This window comes from Diorhabda sublineata, chromosome 5 (genome assembly GCF_026230105.1).
Source record: "Diorhabda sublineata isolate icDioSubl1.1 chromosome 5, icDioSubl1.1, whole genome shotgun sequence".
In the NCBI taxonomy this organism is placed as follows: Eukaryota; Metazoa; Arthropoda; class Insecta; order Coleoptera; family Chrysomelidae; genus Diorhabda; species Diorhabda sublineata.
The window spans coordinates 35,822,691-35,845,923 of record NC_079478.1 but is presented as its reverse complement, the minus strand read 5'-3'; the positions used below and the strand labels follow the sequence as shown (position 1 = coordinate 35,845,923).

Here is a 23,233-nt window from a genome sequence, read left to right as displayed (position 1 = left end):
GTATGATATTTGATTCTTGATTACATCGTATATTCATTAAAATAAATAGAAATTGAATATTATAAAACTAATTATTGATGTAATGGAATTTAACGCATACAAAGTTAATTTTTATTTCGAAATTTACAAACAAACTAAAACGTAGTTTATGAATCAACAATCGTTTTAAATAATTCAATACATATTTGTGACATTAAAGTACATTTACTATCATAGAACTAAATAGGATGTTTGACATTTGAAGTATTACTACGTTCATGATAGTTGCTGTGTGTTCAAAGTACACTAACCACCACAGAATTAAACAATTAGGTAATTGACATTTGAAGTATGATATTTGATTCTTGTTTACATCGTATATTCATTAAAATAAATAGAAATTGATTATTATAAAACTAATTATTGATGTAATGGAATTTAACGCATACAAAGTTAATTTTTATTTCGAAATTTACACACAAACCAAACGTAATTTATGAATCAACAATCGTTTTAAATAACTATCATAGAACTAAATAGGATGTTTGACATTTGAAGTATGCTTATGATCGTTGCCGTATGTTCAAAGTACTTTAACCACCACAGAATTAAACAATTAGATAATTGACATTTGAAGTATCAAATTTGATTTTTGCTAATATCGTATTTTCATTAAAATAAATAGATATTAATTATTATTAAATTAGTGTAAAAATTGAAACGTCATATTTTAGTGACAAATTCGTTATTTTTAAGTACAATAAAGAAATAGAATAAAATCGACAACACCGGCGAATCATCGTTTAATTCTGTAGATATTATAGTAGATATGAATTGCATGATATACGGGGGATTTTCGAGAAGTTTTCGACATATTATTAAGATATCAACGTTCACTAAATACTAATGGAAAATTAGAGATTTAGAATTGGTTATAGATATATAAAAATATCGAATTTACTTTATACTTTATACAGCCCATTCTAATGAACTTTTCTCAGCCGACAAAAGCTTTTTATTATAGTCATAAGTCATAAATAGGAATAATAATTATACAGGATGTCTAAGAATCGAAGTTATTGAAAAAAAAAGTTTTTTTTGCACACTAATTGTAAGTATAAAGCCACGGACATGATTAATAATTTCTGGAGTAGACAAATCATCAATTTTAGAGAATATTTCTGGTTAAGAAATGATTTGAGGTATTAGATACCTCAAAATTCAAATCGAAATTGTGACGTGGGATTGTGGATTCACCTACAAATGAACAAGGAAAGAAAGTTAAGAAAAGAATGTAAATAATAGAAAAAATGGACAACTGCACCAAATCTATTGACCACAGGTACTTCTCGGAAGCTTATTTACCAACATATTAGAGATTTATGTCTTTTAAAGTACAGAAAGACGAAAAGACATTGTCATAGACGTACGGAACTTGATGAATTAAGAAGGGTCTTTCCTATAAGAAATACGACGCTCGTTTTTAAGTTAAAGGCATTTAAACTTTCACAGGGACAATTTGTATTATCTAAAGATAGAAAAAATTAATTTTCCAATCGATTTTTTAACAAAAACTTACTCTTCATTCAACTCGATGAAATATATGGTTTAGAAGATACGTAAAGTTTTAAATCGTTGTATATATCAAGAAAAACGTTCGCCATAAAGAGACATTCTGAAGAAAATTGTCATAAATTGTAATTATTTGTTGAAAAACTTATTTTTTTCGTAATTAACCTGATTAGAATATTGTCATAGCTCATTTTCGAGATTCATGAAAATATTTCTAATTTGAAGCCGCTTTGGTACGAATAATACCTAAAACGCAAGCACAGATGTCGCGATGTGTCAGTTTTGACACAACAACACAAAATGGACGACACAAGAACTTCATTTTGAGAATTTTCTTCATGAAATCATTTTCAACATACTATTTATTAGTTTTCTGTTAAATAATCTTCCTTTCATTGTAACAGAAACTTCGTTTGATGATGGTGGTGTATTTTGGTCTTCTTTTACCTTTTTTCTTTTGGTATTTCCGTCCTTCCTGTTTGGACAGTAAAGTTTTCTTCTTAGAAAATTAATACCAATGAAATGCTTGATAAATTTGATTTATATTATTGATTAAATACTCTGAATATATTAAAATTGGTTCTAATATACAATTAACCAAATTTTAATGATCCACCCTTACGGTTTTTATTATTTAGCCCCTTTCTCGTCACCACTGCAAGTGCAACTTGTCAATTATGTTTTTGGTTATCCTAGTTAAAGCCATCGGTCTTTTTGACTGATGATGTGGACTTGACAAGCCGTTTTATGAAATTTTTCAAAAGACTACCACTTTCGGTTTGCGGCAATGAACAGCTGCCGTCTGTCCACTCACTTACGGTAAATGAAATTTTAAATTTCACGCATACAAATTTAAACACAAACCAAACGTAGTTCTTCATAAATCTACAGATCTTTCAGTCATTAAAGTACATTTACTATCATAGAACTAAATATTTGACATTTGAAGTATGATATTTGATTCTTGTTTATATCGTATATTCATCAAAATACATTTACTATCATAGAACTAAATACGATATTTGACATTTGAAGTATTACTACGTTCATGATAGTTGCTGTGTGTTCAAAGTACACTAACCAACACAGAATTAAACAATTAGATAATTGACATTTGAAGTATGATATTTGATTCTTGTTTATATCGTATATTCATCAAAATACATTTACTATCATAGAACTAAATACGATATTTGACATTTGAAGTATTACTACGTTCATGATAGTTGCTGTGTGTTCAAAGTACACTAACCAACACAGAATTAAACAATTAGATAATTGACATTTGAAGTATGATATTTGATTCTTGTTTATATCGTATATTCATCAAAATACATTTACTATCATAGAACTAAATACGATATTTGACATTTGAAGTATTACTACGTTCATGATAGTTGCTGTGTGTTCAAAGTACACTAACCAACACAGAATTAAACAATTAGATAATTGACATTTGAAGTATGATATTTGATTCTTGTTTATATCGTATATTCATCAAAATACATTTACTATCATAGAACTAAATACGATATTTGACATTTGAAGTATTACTACGTTCATGATAGTTGCTGTGTGTTCAAAGTACACTAACCAACACAGAATTAAACAATTAGATAATTGACATTTGAAGTATGATATTTGATTCTTGTTTATATCGTATATTCATCAAAATACATTTACTATCATAGAACTAAATACGATATTTGACATTTGAAGTATTACTACGTTCATGATAGTTGCTGTGTGTTCAAAGTACACTAACCAACACAGAATTAAACAATTAGATAATTGACATTTGAAGTATGATATTTGATTCTTGTTTATATCGTATATTCATTAAAATAAATAGAAATTGATTATTATGAAACTAATTATTGACGTAATAGAATTTAACGCATACAAAGTTAATTTTTACATGAATCATGAATCTATCGTTTTAAAAAATTCAATAGATCTTTCTGACACATTAAAGTACATTTACTATCATAGAACTAAATACGATATTTGACATTTGAAGTATTACTACGTTCATGATAGTTGCTGTGTGTTCAAAGTACACTAACCAACACAGAATTAAACAATTAGGTAATTGACATTTGAAGTATGATATTTGATTCTTGTTTACATCGTATTTTCAACAAAATAAATATAAATTGAATATTAAAGAACTAATTATTGACTTATTGATTGATCTTTTTGACTGATGATGTGAACTTGACAAGCCGTTTTATGAAATTTTTCAATGGTTTGCGGCAATGACCAGCTGCCGTCTGTCCACTCACTTACGGTAAATGAAATTACGAGAAATAGAATACCACACAAAAGTTTTTTATTTCGGGTTTTTTTTCCATCAACGAAAGTCGATTTAGAAAATTCTAGTATTTAAAAACAAACATTTTCGAACAAACCGTTCATAAAACAAATGAAATCAACATTAACCTCACTTTTCATAGATATCACGCTGAACCGTAGTGATTCCTATTTTATCGACGGTAACTTGTTATGACGTCATTAATTACAAGAGTGATTGTGTCACGAAAAAATGTACCGGAAGTAGTAGAGCGCCTATCAACGACATTAACCCAACAATTAGTATTAAAAAAAATACAATGTCAACTTAAACATTGTTTAATTGCTAAGCATTAATTTACCGGTAGAATTGTGCACACCTGCATACAGGTAGGGATTATCAATAAGATACGGTATACAGGGTGTCAAAAAACAAATATTTTTACCTAGTACAGTGAATGAGTTCTTCAGCCTCATTCTAATATGACGAAAATTAGTTCAAGATGGCTGCCTCGAATTCTCAAGGTTGATTAGAATGTTTTGAGCGATTTTTAAGGCTTCCCTCAAAACTCACATATAATTCGATGTGAGTAACTTTAAAAATCGGGGGTCAAAAGTCAAAAAAACCGATTTTTTTCACATTTTTTACAAATAGCTCGTTTTCTGTGGGTTTTACGTTATTTATATTCATGAGCAATATTGTAGAACATTAAATTTTCTACAACTTTTGTTTAATAAATTTTTTCATATGGTGAATCGTTTCTGAGATAGGGGGCAGAGCGTACGCGTTTGAAATCAACTGCCCTCCATCTCAGAAACGATTCACCGTATGAAAAAATTTTTTCAACAAAAGTTGTAGAAAATTTAATGTTCTACAATATTGATAATAAGTACAAATCGCGTAAAACCCTTAGGAAACGAGATATTTGCTAAAAATGTGCAAAAAATCGATTTTTTTGACTTTTGACCCCCGATTTTTAAAGTTGCTGACATCGAATTATATGTGTGTTTTGAGAGGAGTTTTAAGATGTCAAATCTAAAAGTTTAAACGACTTTCTAGCTGTATATCTCGATTTTTCTAGGTGAACTACCTTAAATGACTGGACTATGAAGTGCCACCACGATTAAATTCGAAAACCCGGTGAAAGATGTTGGTTATTATCAAATGTCGAAGCTTACACTATATTAGGTCTGACGTTTTGATAATGAAGCGCCATCTGGAACCAACATCTTTCACTGATTTTTCGAATTTAATCTTGGTGGCACTTCATAGTCCAGTCATTTAAGGTAGTTCACCTAGAAAAATCGAGATACCCAGGTAGAGAGTCGTTTAAACTTGTTCATTTGGCATTCTAAAGCTCATTTCAAAACTCACATATAATTCGATGTGAGCAACTTTAAAAATCGGGGGTCAAAAGTTAAAAAAATCGATTTTTTGCACATTTTTAGCAAATAACTCGTTTCCTATGGGTTTTACGCTTTTTATATTCATTATCAATATTGTAGAACATTAAATTTTCTACAACTTTTGTTTAATAAATTTTTTCATATGGTGAATCGTTTCTGAGATAGGGGGCAGAGCGTACGCGTTTGAAATCAACTGCCCTCCATCTCAGAAACGATTCACCGTATGAAAAAATTTTTTGAACAAAAGTTGTAGAAAATTTAATGTTCTACAATATTGATAATAAGTACAAATCGCGTAAAACCCAAAGGAAACGAGCTATTTGCAAAAAATTTGAAAAAAATCGATTTTTTTGACTTTTGACCCCCGATTTTTAAAGCTGCTCACATCGAATTATATGTGAGTTTTGAGAGGAGTTTTAAGATGTCAAATCTACAAGTTTAAACGACTTTCTAGCTGTATATCTCGATTTTTCAAGGTGAACTACCTTAAATGACTGGACTATGAAGTGCCACCACGATTAAATTCGAAAAACCGGTGAAAGATGTTGGTTATTATCAAATGTCGAAGCTTACACTATATTAGGTCGGACGTTTTGATAATGAAGCGCCATCTCGAACCAACATCTTTAGCATCTGAGCAACTTTAAAAATCGGAGGTCAAAAGTCAAAAAAATCGATTTCTTACACATTTTTAGCAAATATCTCGTTTCCAATGGGTTTTACGCGATTTATACTTATTATCAATATTGTAGAACATTAAATTTTCTACAACTTTTGTTCAAAAAATTTTTTCATACGGTGAATCGTTTCTGAGATAGAGGGCAGTTGATTTCAAACGCGCACGCTCTGCCCTCTATCTCAGAAACGATTCACCGTATGAAAAAATGTCTTAAGCAGAAGTTGTAGAAAATTTAATGTTCTACAATATTACTTATGTATATAAATAGCGTAAAACCCATAGGAAACGAGTTATTTGCTCTATCTTGCTAAATCTACCTAAAATGACTGGACTAACAGTATGAATTTCGTCAAGGTCGCCCAAAATCGGCTGTTGTACCAGAAAATATCGATGCTGTACTTGAACTGATTTCTTTTCAATCCCGCAGATCAAAAATAAATTGAGGGATCACGTGTTTTGATTCTCGTGGAGAATATTTTGAAAAATAATGAAGACAAAGCACTAGGTTCACGGTATTTTGAAAATTCTCGGTTCCCACTTTGATTGAACAGCAAGCAGATTGAAATCCGATCAAATCACTTTTCATCTATGGACGAATAACCACCCTGCAACTGCATCCCTCTTTTGATAATGATACGGGAGCGGAATCGTCTAGAATTTTCAAAATTTGTTCATAATCCAGACCTCGAAAACCTTTTAAAGGATTTTAAGTTATAATTTCATCAAACTTTTCCTTGTAAAACAAGTTTTAATATGATATAAAGTTAGGGCTGCTAATTTCACCCCCGGAAGTACCCGTAGTCGCACGAAAATTTTCGAAAAACAAACAAATAAAATCCCAATTTTAATCACGAACTTTTGAGGTTGATATCTTTGAAAAAAAATGGGAAACTTCGCCATAGGAAAGATCCATTTTAATGTCGTATCTCCTGATGTCATGTGAGTTTAGAAACACCCTGTATATAATGTTAAAAGGGGTTACTTAATCGAATCCGTGAATACAGGTTACATAACGGTAAATTATAATCTTGAAATTGTTGCCGACCAAGTAAAGAATCCTGACCCTTGTCAGAAAGGCCTTGACTATAAAGGACACCAGGGGCGCGCGTGATACTGTGTGGGACGCATACATGAATAAATTAAATCCGGTTTTAGGTCAACAGTAAAAGAAATTTGAAAGTGAATTTGTTTTATTCTATATTCGTTCGGAAACGAATTTTCTTTCAATTTATTTTTTAGGTGATACTCGCATTAAAAATTACTGAACAAATAATAGACGCATGGCGATAAATCGGGATTATAAGGAGGATGTTCCGGTGTTTTCTACTTTAATTAACGTTTGCATCGAGCTGCTTGCGGTCTGGCAACGTCGCATCGTTTTGATCTGGCGACATACCTCGCGTTTACAATTTGTAGTTCTGTGAGAAAATCACCCCGCACATCTGGCTGAAATTTCGCTGTAAACACGCCGAAATGAACTTTTCCACGTCGATAACTATTCTAACTTTGTTAATTTCCCAAAAATTCGAGCTCCGTGCGTCCGGGTCGACCATTTTCTTTTCGCATACGAATGTTCGTGACAGCACGTTGTGTCAATGTCAGATTTGACATACGTACAACAGTGTTACCAAATCGTAAAACTTAAGTAACAAATTTGTATATATGTATAATCTTTTGTATGAATAATTATCTTTAATAGTTGTTTAATAGCGGATTAAACGGAATAAATTGAAAACAAATTAAGGTACAGTGAACTCGGAGTAAAAATTTTACGTGTGATAAAAATTAATCTGTTTCTAATTCGCGTGCTTTTGAACCAGGAAACGATGATCAATTGTATATAGAATTTGTATTTTGAATATTGTTTTTGTTAAATTTATAGCTTAGAAGTTAACGGCCTCTAAAAATCGTTGTAATAATACTGTTTATAAAAATCTGTTATCAGTTTAATTTTAACTAATCAATTATACTTTAATATGCTACATTGAACTTTTTGAATTATTTAGAATTAACTATGAAATTAGTTGTGGCGTAAATACAGTTTTAATATTTACTTATGGAACGTCCACTGTATTTTTACGTACTACCCTGTATATTAACAGTTTTTTTAGTCTAGGTATTGCGGAAAATCACGTAAAACTATTCAATAATTATATAGAATCTCAAAAATATTTATTCATACATTGTTTTTTTTTATTGATAATTAAGTTTTTATTAGTTATTGAGGTTAGACACATCGTAATAAATTATGACAACTGACATATATATTAGTAATCAATATTGAATGACGCAAGCTGCTTTCTTTTTGACATATGACAACGCTGATGTGATTATGTCAAATTCGACATCGCCGTCATGAAATTTGACATTTTTAATTGTTTAAAAACTTCCCAAATAGTGAATAGTTTATTAGAGCATGGTTTTACTCAGATTTAGATACATTTTTTTTTCTACGAACAAAAATTTTTCGAAATTTACACAGTATCGACGTTTTTTCTTGCTGTCACGTGATATATACGACGTTCTCGATTTTTCTATGGTTTCCATACCTTTCTTTAGGCTTAGTAGGACACTGGGGCAAGTTCAACGAACTCTTTGGAAGACTGTTAGTTGGTATACTCTAACCAACACACACACATATATATATAATGAGTTAAATTAATTGTTAAGGATTCGAATTTTAATACGGTTGATCGAATAAATACACGGAGAAAAAGTGTTTATGATTACGAGTACAGAAATTTATGATGTCAAAATATTTTGAAAAATTTCTATTTGAGGAACGAATAGATGGTATGGGTGAGAAGGTAAAATGAGATCAAACCTGAAATTGATTTGGGGACTTCTGATTTTTTAGATTTTCAGAAGTTTTCCGCTCTGAAAGCTCTCGACTCAAAAAAATTTTGAAACGTGATTAACTCGAAAACTAAGAGAAATACGAAAAAAATTGTTCAGAGAAAAAATGTAGAGTAGGAAATTTTCTACAAAAAAGGTTTCTAGTCTTTTTTTCGTTGGAGGTACTGTTTTTGAGTAAATCTCTCTCAACGCCGAAAGCCGGAGTATATAAGCCATTTTACGTTCCAGGTGTACATGTAAACTGCTCTAACTCTTGGAAAACTGCTTAGTTTTCAAAAAATCAAAATGAATTATGATGTTTAAGATCTCTATTTTCTACTAGGGTAAGTTAGCATATTTTTCGACTTGGGAAATTTTCGAAAATCTTGCGAGATGAGTACTTGAACGCATTTTACGGTGAAAATTTTGAGGTAAGGAAAAAATGCTTGCAGACCAATCTGTAGAGAATTTTATGCTCTATAATTTTGGTTCAGGCGCTTTCTTTCCATTTCAACGTAGTTTTTGAGTTATTCGCGATTCAAAATATTTTTGAGCTTTCAAACCCATTTTACAATGGAAATTTTGAGGTTAGGAAAAAATACTTGTAGACCAATCTGTAGAGAATTTTATTCTGTATATTTTTTGCTCCCGCACTTATTTTCGAATTCTACGTAGTTTTTGAGTTATTAGCGATTCTAAATATTTTTGAGCGTTCAAACCCATTTTACAATGGAAATTTTAAAGTTAGGAACAAAATCTTGCAAACCAATCTGTAGAGAATTTTATGCTCTATAATTTTGGTTCTGGCACTTTTTTCCCATTTCAACGTAGTTTTTGAGTTATTCGCGATTCAAAATATTTTTGAGCTTTCAAACCCATTTTACAATGGAAATTTTGAGGTTAGGAAAAAATACTTGTAGACCAATCTGTAGAGAATTTTATTCTGTATATTTTTTGCTCCCGCACTTATTTTCGAATTCCACGTAGTTTTTGAGTTATTAGCGATTCTAAATATTTTTGAGCGTTCAAACCCATTTTACAATGGAAATTTTAAAGTTAGGAAAAAAATCTTGCAAACCAATCTGTAGAGAATTTTATGCTCTATAATTTTGGTGCTGGCACTTTTTTCCCATTTCAACGTAGTTTTTGAGTTATTCGCGATTCAAAATATTTTTGAGCTTTCAAACCCATTTTACAATGGAAATTTTAAAGTTAGGAAAAAAATCTTGCAAACCAATCTGTAGAGAATTTTATGCTCTATAATTTTGGTGCTGGCACTTTTTTCCCATTTCAACGTAGTTTTTGAGTTATTCGCGATTCAAAATATTTTTGAGCTTTCAAACCCATTTTACAATGGAAATTTTGAGGTTAGGAAAAAATACTTGTAGACCAATCTGTAGAGAATTTTATTCTGTATATTTTTTGCTCCCGCACTTATTTTCGAATTCTACGTAGTTTTTGAGTTATTAGCGATTCTAAATATTTTTGAGCGTTCAAACCCATTTTACAATGGAAATTTTAAGGTTAGGAAAAAAATCTTGCAAACTAATCTGTAGAGAATTTTATGCTCTATAATTTTGGTTGAGGCACTTTTTTTCCATTTCAACGTAGTTTTTGAGTTATTCGCGATTCTAAATATTTTTGAGCTTTCAAACCCATTTTACAATGGAAATTTTGAGGTTAGGAAAAAATACTTGTAGACCAATCTGTAGAGAATTTTATTCTGTATATTTTTTGCTCCCGCACTTATTTTCGAATTCTACGTAGTTTTTGAGTTATTAGCGATTCTAAATATTTTTGAGCGTTCAAACCCATTTTACAATGGAAATTTTAAGGTTAGGAAAAAAATCTTGCAAACCAATCTGTAGAGAATTTTATGCTCTATAATTTTGGTTGTGGCACTTTTTTTCCATTTCAACGTAGTTTTTGAGTTATTCGCGATTCAAAATATTTTTGAGCTTTCAAACCCATTTTACAATGGAAATTTTGAGGTTAGGAAAAAATACTTGTAGACCAATCTGTAGAGAATTTTATTCTGTATATTTTTTGCTCCCGCACTTATTTTCGAATTCTACGTAGTTTTTGAGTTATTAGCGATTCTAAATATTTTTGAGCGTTCAAACCCATTTTACAATGGAAATTTTAAGGTTAGGAAAAAAATCTTGCAAACCAATCTGTAGAGAATTTTATGCTCTATAATTTTGGTTGTGGCACTTTTTTCCCATTTCAACGTAGTTTTTGAGTTATTCGCGATTCAAAATATTTTTGAGCTTTCAAACCCATTTTATAATAAAAATTTTGAGGTTAGGAAAAAATTTAAACCTTTTTTGTAAAGAATGTAGTGCTCCACAATTTTTGTCCTGGTAGTTTGTGTCGAAATATTCATAGTTTTTGAGTTATTCGCAATTCAAAATATTTTTGAGCTTACAAACTCATTTTACAATGGAAATTTTGAGGTTAGGAAAAATGCTTGTACACCAATTTGTACAGAATTTTGTGCTCTACAGTTTTGGTTCAGGCACTTTTTTTGAATTCCTCGTAGCTCTCGAGTTATTCGCAATTTAAAATATTTTTGAGTCTATAAACTCATTTTAAGGTGAAAATTTTGAGGTTAGGAACAAATATCTAGGATAATTTTCTGTAGAGAATTTTGTTTCCAGGTCCCAAAATTTCGAAAAACCATTTTGTTAAAAGTCAGTATCCCAAAATCTAGAAAACCAAAACCACCCAATTTACTTTGAAATTTTAGCCCAATTTTCCTGTACTATTTTTTTAAAAATCTGACAGGAGATTTTTTAACCACCTTGGCAAAATCATTGTATTTATTTAGAGCATATTTGATGATTTTTTATAACAAATCAATATCAATATCAGTATCAGCATAAAAAAATATTTCGATTTGATCTATGTAAAAATTTAAATAGTATTTATTCGTTTCGAATTATTCACTGGATAGTATGAACTTCTGACACTTAAATAAGTTCAATAACCTCATGAGATTTCGCATTTCTTGATGACTACGTCAAATACCAGTTAAGTTTTTTTTTCAGTTTAGTAACTACCTGATCACTTATAAACATTAATAAAAATCCAGATATACGTAATAATGACAAAAATATAAATTCAAGGACACATTCCGCTATAATAGAATAGGAATTTGAGAGCAATAGAATTCAATAAAATATTTGTTTATATTTTTTAATAATAACAATAATTTTTGATTTTTTGAAATAATATTGACTACTCATTATAAAGCTAAGACTGACGTCTTTGAGATGCTGAAATCAGAAAAGAGCTACAGCTCTTTGATCACGAATGTATACAGGGTGTACTTGATGAAAAAAATTCGGTAGTGATTAGATATTAAAAAAATATTTTTCTGTCGATCATTTCGTTCCTACTGGTATAACATATACCAAGCTATCAAGATATCCCCCAAAAATATGAATCCATGGTATTAAATCAGGTCAATATGGTGGCGCCATGCAAACGAACCTCCCCGATCAATCCATCTAATCATTTAGGAAGTATTAACCTCTTTGAATGCTCTTCCAAGATCAAAGAAATACTATGGGAAACGTTTAGAGGTAAAACGAGCCTTTTTCGAAAATTTATCATATTTTTTTTGGTTTTTATTTGATAAATTGTAAGGTATACAACTAAATTTTTGTACACGTAATTTTGTTCCTCGTGTAAGTAACACGATTTTCGAAAATATGCAGTTTTATTAGAAATGTTTCAATTCTTAATGAATAATTACAATTTATGATAATTTTTTTCGGAATGTCTCTTTATGGCGAACGATTTAAAACTCTACATATCTCCTAAACCTTAAAATTTATCGAGTTGAACAAAGAGTAACTTTTTGTTAAAAAATCGATTGGAAAATTAATTTTTGCTATCTTTATATTGTAAAAGTTGTCCTTGCAGAATTATTTATATATATATATATATATATATATATATATATATATATATATATATATATATATATATATATATATCAAACATAATAAACATCCAGTGACAATTTATAATGATTTAATGTATAATTTATATTTAAGTTGTAATTTTGCAGTTTTAAATGCCTATAATTCAGAAACGAGGAGATTATGGGGTAATTTATTTGTAGGAAAGTCGTCGTATGATGTTAGAAACACCCTGTATATATACGAATATAAAATCTCGAGCTGTCAATATAATTTTGACAAATTTATTGAACTACCCTCGTTTTTTGTACTGATTAATTTTATTTTGAATAATTTTACGTCAAATTGATTGATTTTGAAAAAATTTTTTACGATATTTAACCGATAAAATACAAAAAAAAATAATTTTAAATATTTTTCGTACATTTTGAATATTTGAAAAATTATTTCTATCGATAATTATAAGATTGCCTCACCGTTTTCGTAGTCTTTTTTGGATAAAAATGGTATCCAAGGTATACAAAAAATTTTGGCGGTTTTCACTTAATCCAATCGGCAAAAAAGAAACAATCAAAAATAATAGTCACCCACACCAAAAATGTCACTACACGTTAATAAAATAAAAATAATGATAATAATTCAGTCTTCGATTACACGTCGGACAACAACGATCACGTGGTACGACGGTACCAAAACAGCATAATCTTCTTCTTTAATAATAAATATTTCTCCAGCGATGTCTTTCGTAAACTAACCATGGTAAGTAGTAAACTTGACCGTGTGTTTCAAGGTAGCCTCGCCGCGCAGCGGCAATAACTGGAACCACGATCTAACGGAACCGCAGGTGAATAACCTCCAAAACTTGGTACCCAGAACTATACGGTCGGCGTTGTCGGTTGTACGAAAAATCAGTGAATCTACTTAACTTTATATTCAACACATTTTCGACCATTTTTTTTCTTAAATTTAACAGATTTAAATAAAAATATTTCTACTTCTTTAAATCAGGTTTTCGAGCTGAAAAATCGATTGGGTGATTTTTTCTTTAAAATCCCTTCAATTTTCACCATTTATCCAGTCGATTTTCCATCAAAACATCCCCAAAGCATCACCGAACGTCCGTAGTCGAAATTACAAAATTTCACACCCTAAAACGAAACCCTCAAACATCCACTCATCGTTCAATAAAAATTTTAACTTATTTTCATGTTTTGAACACCAACAGCAACCTCTCTATTTTATTTTCGAGTTTTTTTTTCCAAAAAGGCAGTTACGTTTTCACCTGGACGTTTTGCATCGCCAAAACTCCTGGTGGAAACATATTTTCAACGCTGGTACCTCGAGGTATTTTGAATTCGACGAAAACAGAGAATTAACCACGGTTTTTGCGTTCTGTTGGACTAACTGGGACTAAACTACAATCATAGACAAATTATTAATCTTGCTTGTCAATATTAAAGATAAATTTGGGCTTAAACCGGTGCTGTAAACTACAATTTTTTGCACCGTCTAGTGTGCAAATTTTCCCTGGAGATTTTTTGGAATGAACCGTTTATAATTCTAATATACAGGGTGAATAATTTGTAATAAAACAATTTCTTTACCTAAAAATACGAAATTTTCTTATACTGTATGAAAATGTTGAAGGCTTTAAGTAGAAGTAAATAGAAGTTAATTGATTTGTTCGAGGGGTTAATTAGGAGTAACCTAACCTCAAAATTTCACAGATAACTTTTATTATAACGTTGTACGAGGTCTGGTTATTAAATAACGAAACTGCGCGTGGTGTAAGCGATTTATTGAAGATGACCAGGGACCAAGTGACTAGAAATAGTGACCAAAATCAACCAAATTGTGCGTGCAGATCATAAATTGAGCATCCGGATGATTGCCGAGGGATAAAGAAACATTTTACACGAGAAATTACACGCGACAAAAGCCTACGAGTGTTGGTGCCAAAAAATCTGACTCCTGACCAAAAACTCTTGCGTTAACTGGTCTGTCACATTTCCCAGAAAGGTTAGGAAAAGATCTGCTTCGAAAGGGACCCGAATTGAGTCGATGTGAAACGGTAGAGCAAAAACCGACGGAGCTCCTGAAGGCGCTCGCCGAAGAAGACTTCCAGGACTGTTTCGATCGATGGAAAAAACGTATGGAAAGGTGTGTGGCGAGAGGAGGGCAGTATATATTCGAATGTAGAATAATTTTTGTAATAAAAACCTTTTTTCAACGAAATCCATCATAATCTAACAAATTTTTGATATTACGAAAATATATCTTGAAGAATCTTGGCAACATCGGATTTGTGTATCGATGCCGACCTAAGAAAACAGCATTGACTATGCTAAGGACGGCGCGATACCCGGGAGATCATGAATTACGAACAAGGAAGTGATGCTGGAGAAACGACGACCACAAAACATTTCTTCTCGTTTCCAGATTTGAATTTCATACATTTTCCAAATTGGTATTTAAATTTGATAATTTTGAAGCTATAAAATTATTTTAAAATGCGAAATATCGACCGAGATTAATCACACTAATCAAATAACCCCGTTTAATATCCATCTCGTTCTCCAGATTGCGAATTCAACCCCTAATTTGGGCTCTAATAAAATAGATTTTCATAGCTTGGAAACCTTCGGTTTTCAAAAAGAAACTATCGAGTTTTTCGTGGCACTAACATCAGTAATGTTAAGAAAAGAAGAATTTCGGATGAAAAGAAAGTGTCCGAAATATGTAAAGAGGGTAATAACCGCAAGGTCTTAACAGGGATGAAATGTAAAGAAAGTAAACTACTTTGAGCTTTCTTTTGTAAATTTACGGTTTAAACGGAACATTTTACACAAAAGAATTTTAAAAAAATGGATATTTTTCGTAAAGGGTTGATTTCAACTTGTCCTCGATTAGTTGCGGGGTGGTTTTTGGTAATAAATACGACGGTTATTTACAGTTGACAATACAGTACTAGTTAAAATGATTTACGGTAAATCTAGTTCAAAAAAGCGACGATTTATTTGTATGGGATAATTTATGGTTGTCGAAACCGTTAGAAAAATATACGAGGATAGTTCCAGAAGTATCTAATATTGTATAAGATAGATACTACGGAACCACCCTCGTAAGTTGTATGGAAATCTGAGTGTTTCACGCCGACAGATTCGCCGGGAATTTTTGCCAGAGATTGTACTTGATGATCACGATCATTTTTGTTCGAAAACTGATCGAATAAATCAAGTTATATGGTAGGAACCTACCCTCGTAGAAGTCGTAGAAAATTAAGTTTAGGTGACTCCTGTTTTTGGCCGTTACAGCCAAGTTAATAGATTTGCGCAAAAACTTTTTGTGTTCAACTTTTTGTGATTTTCATTTTTTGTTTGAAACTTTTTTTCCAAGATTAATATTTCTGGAAATATTTAAATAAAATTGTTATAACTTTGAAGAGGGTTGGAGGTTAGATGAAGAGTTGTTGGGACAAGCTTTGACAAAAATATCAGTTAAATCGAATGGTTTATTTTTTCATAACTGTAATTTTTTTTGAAAAAATCAAATCACTTTTATATCTTGTTTTAAATCTAAAAATTTTCATCGTTGCATTGTGGATTTTTTTTATAATACTCCTCAAGTTCATTGACCATTCTGTCATCTTACTTTTTGATTATTTATTTTGTTTTTCGAACTTATCATCCGTGACAGAGATTATACCATCGAATTAGATACATTCCAATTGTGATTTTATGGCGAATTTTTATTATTTTATTTTTAAAAACTAAATTTAGAAACAATTAATTTTCATTTGGAATATCCCACTTGTTATATTATAAAATAAAATCTAGAAATATATAACCAAACTAATTTCCTGTTATATAGAATGTCCCGAAAATAGTTAAAAAAATCAAAACAAAAAATGAAGACGCTTTCTGCCCATTCTTGACAGATTTCCTGAATATAAAAAGAAATAAGTTTATAGACTTGAGATTTATAAAATAAATGTGTACTAAACTACACTACACTAAACTAAACTACACTACAATCAAGTCTACTACACTGAATTACCCTACACTACACTAGAATACACTAAACTAAGTTATAATAAACTATATTACACTGAAAAACCCTATAACCACACTAGAACACATTAAACTACGCTACAATAAACTGTACTACACTGAACTACCCTACACTACACTAGAATACATTAAACTACGCTACAATAAAGTATGTTACACTGAACTATACTACACTAAACTAGTTTACACTACACTAGAATACACTAAACTAAGCTACAATAAACTATACTACACTGACTACCCTATACTACACTGAACTACCCTACACTACTCTAGAATACAATAAACTATGCTACAATAAAGTATATTACACTGAACTACCCTACACTACACTAGAATACACTAAACTGACTTACAATAAACTATATTACACTGAAAAACCCTGCACTACACTAGAATACATTAAACTACGCTACAATAAAGTATGTTACACTGAACTATACTACACTAAACTAGTTTACACTACACTAGAATACACTAAACTAAGCTACAATAAACTATACTACACTGACTACCCTATACTACACTGAACTACCCTACACTACTCTAGAATACAATAAACTATGCTACAATAAAGTATATTACACTGAACTACCCTACACTACACTAGAATACACTAAACTGACTTACAATAAACTATATTACACTGAAAAACCCTGCACTACACTAGAATACATTAAACTACGCTACAATAAAGTATGTTACACTGAACTAAAATACACTAAACTACTTTACACTACACTAGAATACACTAAACTAAGCTACAATAAACTATACTACACTGACTACCCTATACTACACTGAACTACCCTACACTACACTAGAATACACTAAACTGACTTACAATAAACTATATTACACTGAAAAACCCTGCACTACACTAGAATACATTAAACTACGCTACAATAAAGTATGTTACACTGAACTAAAATACACTAAACTACTTTACACTACACTAGAATACACTAAACTAAGCTACAATAAACTATACTACACTGACTACCCTATACTACACTGAACTACCCTACACTACACTAGAATACATTAAACTACGCTACAATAAAGTATATTACACTGAACTACCCTACACTACACTAGAATACACTAAACTGACTTACAATAAACTATATTACACTGAAAAACCCTGCACTACACTAGAATACATTAAACTACGCTACAATAAAGTATGTTACACTGAACTAAAATACACTAAACTACTTTACACTACACTAGAATACACTAAACTAAGCTACAATAAACTATACTACACTGACTACCCTATACTACACTGAACTACCCTACACTACACTAGAATACACTAAACTGACTTACAATAAACTATATTACACTGAAAAACCCTGCACTACACTAGAATACATTAAACTACGCTACAATAAAGTATGTTACACTGAACTAAAATACACTAAACTACTTTACACTACACTAGAATACACTAAACTAAGCTACAATAAACTATACTACACTGACTACCCTATACTACACTGAACTACCCTACACTACACTAGAATACACTAAACTGACTTACAATAAACTATATTACACTGAAAAACCCTGCACTACACTAGAATACATTAAACTACGCTACAATAAAGTATGTTACACTGAACTAAAATACACTAAACTACTTTACACTACACTAGAATACACTAAACTAAGCTACAATAAACTATACTACACTGACTACCCTATACTACACTGAACTACCCTACACTACACTAGAATACATTAAACTACGCTACAATAAAGTATATTACACTGAACTACCCTACACTACACTAGAATACACTAAACTGACTTACAATAAACTATATTACACTGAAAAACCCTGCACTACACTAGAATACATTAAACTACGCTACAATAAAGTATGTTACACTGAACTAAAATACACTAAACTACTTTACACTACACTAGAATACACTAAACTAAGCTACAATAAACTATACTACACTGACTACCCTATACTACACTGAACTACCCTACACTACACTAGAATACACTAAACTGACTTACAATAAACTATATTACACTGAAAAACCCTGCACTACACTAGAATACATTAAACTACGCTACAATAAAGTATGTTACACTGAACTATACTACACTAAACTACTTTACACTACACTAGAATACACTAAACTAAGCTACAATAAACTATACTACACTGAATACCCTATACTACACTGAACTACCCTACACTACTCTAGAATACAATAAACTACGTTGAAATAAAGTATATTACACTGAAAAACCCTTCACTACACTAAAATACACTAAAATAATCTACAATAAACTATACTACACTAAACTACTTTACACTACACTAGAATACACTAAACTAAGCTACAATAAACTATACTACACTGACTACCCTATACTACACTGAACTACCCTACACTACACTAGAATACATTAAACTATGCTACAATAAAGTATATTACACTGAACTACCCTATACTACACTAGAATACACTAAACTGACTTACAATAAACTATATTACACTGAAAAACCCTGCACTACACTAGAATACATTAAACTACGCTACAATAAAGTATGTTACACTGAACTAAAATACACTAAACTAGTTTACACTACACTAGAATACACTAAACTAAGCTACAATAAACTATACTACACTGACTACCCTATACTACACTGAACTACCCTACACTACACTAGAATACATTAAACTATGCTACAATAAAGTATATTACACTGAACTACCCTACACTACACTAGAATACACTAAACTGACTTACAATAAACTATATTACACTGAAAAACCCTGCACTACACTAGAATACATTAAACTACGCTACAATAAAGTATGTTACACTGAACTAAAATACACTAAACTACTTTACACTACACTAGAATACACTAAACTAAGCTACAATAAACTATACTACACTGACTACCCTATACTACACTGAACTACCCTACACTACACTAGAATACACTAAACTGACTTACAATAAACTATATTACACTGAAAAACCCTGCACTACACTAGAATACATTAAACTACGCTACAATAAAGTATGTTACACTGAACTAAAATACACTAAACTACTTTACACTACACTAGAATACACTAAACTAAGCTACAATAAACTATACTACACTGACTACCCTATACTACACTGAACTACCCTACACTACACTAGAATACATTAGACTATGCTACAATAAAGTATATTACACTGAACTACCCTACACTACACTAGAATACACTAAACTGACTTACAATAAACTATATTACACTGAAAAACCCTGCACTACACTAGAATACATTAAACTACGCTACAATAAAGTATGTTACACTGAACTATACTACACTAAACTACTTTACACTACACTAGAATACACTAAACTAAGCTACAATAAACTATACTACACTGACTAGCCTATACTACACTGAACTAGCCTACACTACTCTAGAATACACTAAACTGACTTACAATAAACTATATTACACTGAAAAACCCTGCACTACACTAGAATACATTAAACTACGCTACAATAAAGTATGTTACACTGAACTATACTACACTAAACTACTTTACACTACACTAGAATACACTAAACTAAGCTACAATAAACTATACTACACTGACTACCCTATACTACACTGAACTACCCTACACTACTCTAGAATACAATAAACTACGTTGAAATAAAGTATATTACACTGAAAAACCCTTCACTACACTAAAATACACTAAAATAATCTACAATAAACTATATTACACTGAACTATACTACACTAAACTACTTTACACTACACTAGAATACACTAAACTAAGCTACAATAAACTATACTACACTGACTACCCTATACTACACTGAACTACCCTACACTACTCTAGAATACAATAAACTATGCTACAATAAAGTATATTACACTGAACTACCCTACACTACACTAGAATACACTAAACTGACTTACAATAAACTATATTACACTGAAAAACCCTGCACTACACTAGAATACATTAAACTACGCTACAATAAAGTATGTTACACTGAACTAAAATACACTAAACTACTTTACACTACACTAGAATACACTAAACTAAGCTACAATAAACTATACTACACTGACTACCCTATACTACACTGAACTACCCTACACTACACTAGAATACATTAGACTATGCTACAATAAAGTATATTACACTGAACTACCCTACACTACACTAGAATACACTAAACTGACTTACAATAAACTATATTACACTGAAAAACCCTGCACTACACTAGAATACATTAAACTAAGCTACAATAAACTATACTACACTGACTAGCCTATACTACACTGAACTAGCCTACACTACTCTAGAATACAATAAACTACGTTGAAATAAAGTATATTACACTGAAAAACCCTTCACTACACTAGAATACACTAAAATAATCTACAATAAACTATATTACACTGAATTACCCTACACTACATTAGAATACATTAAACTACGCTACAACAAAGTATATTACACTGAACTATACTACACTAAACTACTTTACACTACACTAGAATACACTAAAATAAGCTACAATAAACTATACTACACTGAACTACCCTACACTACACTAGAATACATTAAACTACGCTACAATAAAGTATATTACACTGAACTACCCTACACTACACTAGAATACACTAAACTGAGTTACAATAAACTATATTACACTGAAAAACCCTTCACTACACTAGAATACATTAAACTACGCTACAATAAAGTATGTTACACTGAACTATACTACACTAAACTAGTTTACACTACACTAGAATACACTAAACTAAGCTACAATAAACTATACTACACTGAACTACCCTACACTACACTAGAATAGATTAAACTACGTTAAAATAAACTATACTACACTGAACTACCTTACACTAAGCTAGAATACACCAAACTACGTTACAATAAAGTATATTACACTGAATTACCCTTAAACTACACTAGAATACACTAAACTACGCTACAATAAAGTATATTACACTGAACTATACTACACTAAAGTACTTTACACTACACTAGAATACACTAAACTAAAGTACACTACAATAAAGTATATTTTATTGAAATACCCTAAACTACACTAGAATACATTAAACTACGCCACAGTAAACTATACTACACTGAACTACCTTACACTAAGCTAGAATACACTGAACTACCCTACACTACAGCACAGTGATTGCGAAAAGCCATAGCGAATCTCCTTGAGGAAGAAGCCGTGGTATTTAGCAGGAGGAGCCAAGAGGAGCTCGAGATTAAAGACCTTGCTCAAACTACAACAAAAGAAGTCCTCGAAGTGTAGAAAGGGAAGCAGTTGAGGGGTGTACCATCACTCTATCAAGAACTTGCGAAAGGCACACGAAAGAACGCAGCATATCTTTCATCTACGGTCGCGAAGACGATCAGAATCGGCTGGATCATCTGTCGGATAAGAAAAGTGGAGAGATCCACCAAATGCTCCACTTTCCTCTTTCCATAACACGCAAGAGCGATCTCTATGGAGAAAGCGACTGTTTCAAGTATGACCACAAGACTGCGGATTACAAGATGGAACCTTTCCCGCTATCTGAAAGCGGCAGCAACTGGTGCTCTTACCAAAAGAAAAGAAGACAACGGATGAACCAACATCCTACCGCCTCCTCTGCATGTAGAATACAGTCGGCAAATTATTTCATCGTATACTCCATAGAAGGATAGAAGCAGTAGCAGAAAATCAATACTACACTTCACTATATTACACTACACTTCACTAAACTACACTAGACGCACAAAATACAAACAGGCTGAAAGAAAATACGTTGATTAGAACTTATTGAACGCCCAGGTAAGTTTATTACGGATATTTCGTAATAATTTAATACCGGTCCGTTCGATATTTGCGGAACATCCAATACAAATAATACCCAACATGAATATATTGAAATTGAGAACGTATATTTTGAATAACGAACGAAACAAAAATTTTACGAATATATGGAGTGTTCTAGATAGTGGAGAGGTCATTGAACCCGCCTCGTCATACATTCTCTTCACTTGTATCGGCATCGACGAAGAAATATTTTGCGAGCATGAAGAACGAGAACGAGGTCTCGAAAATTCCGCGACGCCGCTTATTAACCGACTGTCAATCAATGGCATCATCGAAAATTAACACGACAAATTGATAATATTTAAACAATCCCAAGTTCCTTCATATAAAACTGTATGGAATCTAAGCGTTAAAGGCTTTAACGGGGAGACATCAATTCCTAGTTAAGTTAGAAACTTTGTAAACACAATTTTTATATAATTTCCAAGCTAACACTTGCTTGGGTGTTAAATGATTTCGAAATGTGTTTTGTCGCCAGATATTTCTCATCGGGAGCTTCGTTAATCAAATTTTTAGGTTATGTCAAAGTAAAAAATCGTGTCTCTGTTTA

The 23,233-nt window shown here is 31.3% G+C and overlaps 1 protein-coding gene across 1 annotated transcript in view; it reads right to left on the bottom strand.

Annotated features, from left to right (window-relative positions):
* The window catches only part of LOC130443919 (PR domain zinc finger protein 1), a 55,143-nt gene extending 41,698 nt beyond the window's left edge, over window positions 1–13,445 (bottom strand). Inside the window, exon 1 of the mRNA XM_056778816.1 lies at window positions 13,170–13,445. The gene's annotated coding sequence lies outside the window, so the exon portion shown is untranslated. The remainder of the gene's footprint in view (window positions 1–13,169) is intronic.
* Between the last annotated feature and the right edge of the window lie 9,788 nt (window positions 13,446–23,233).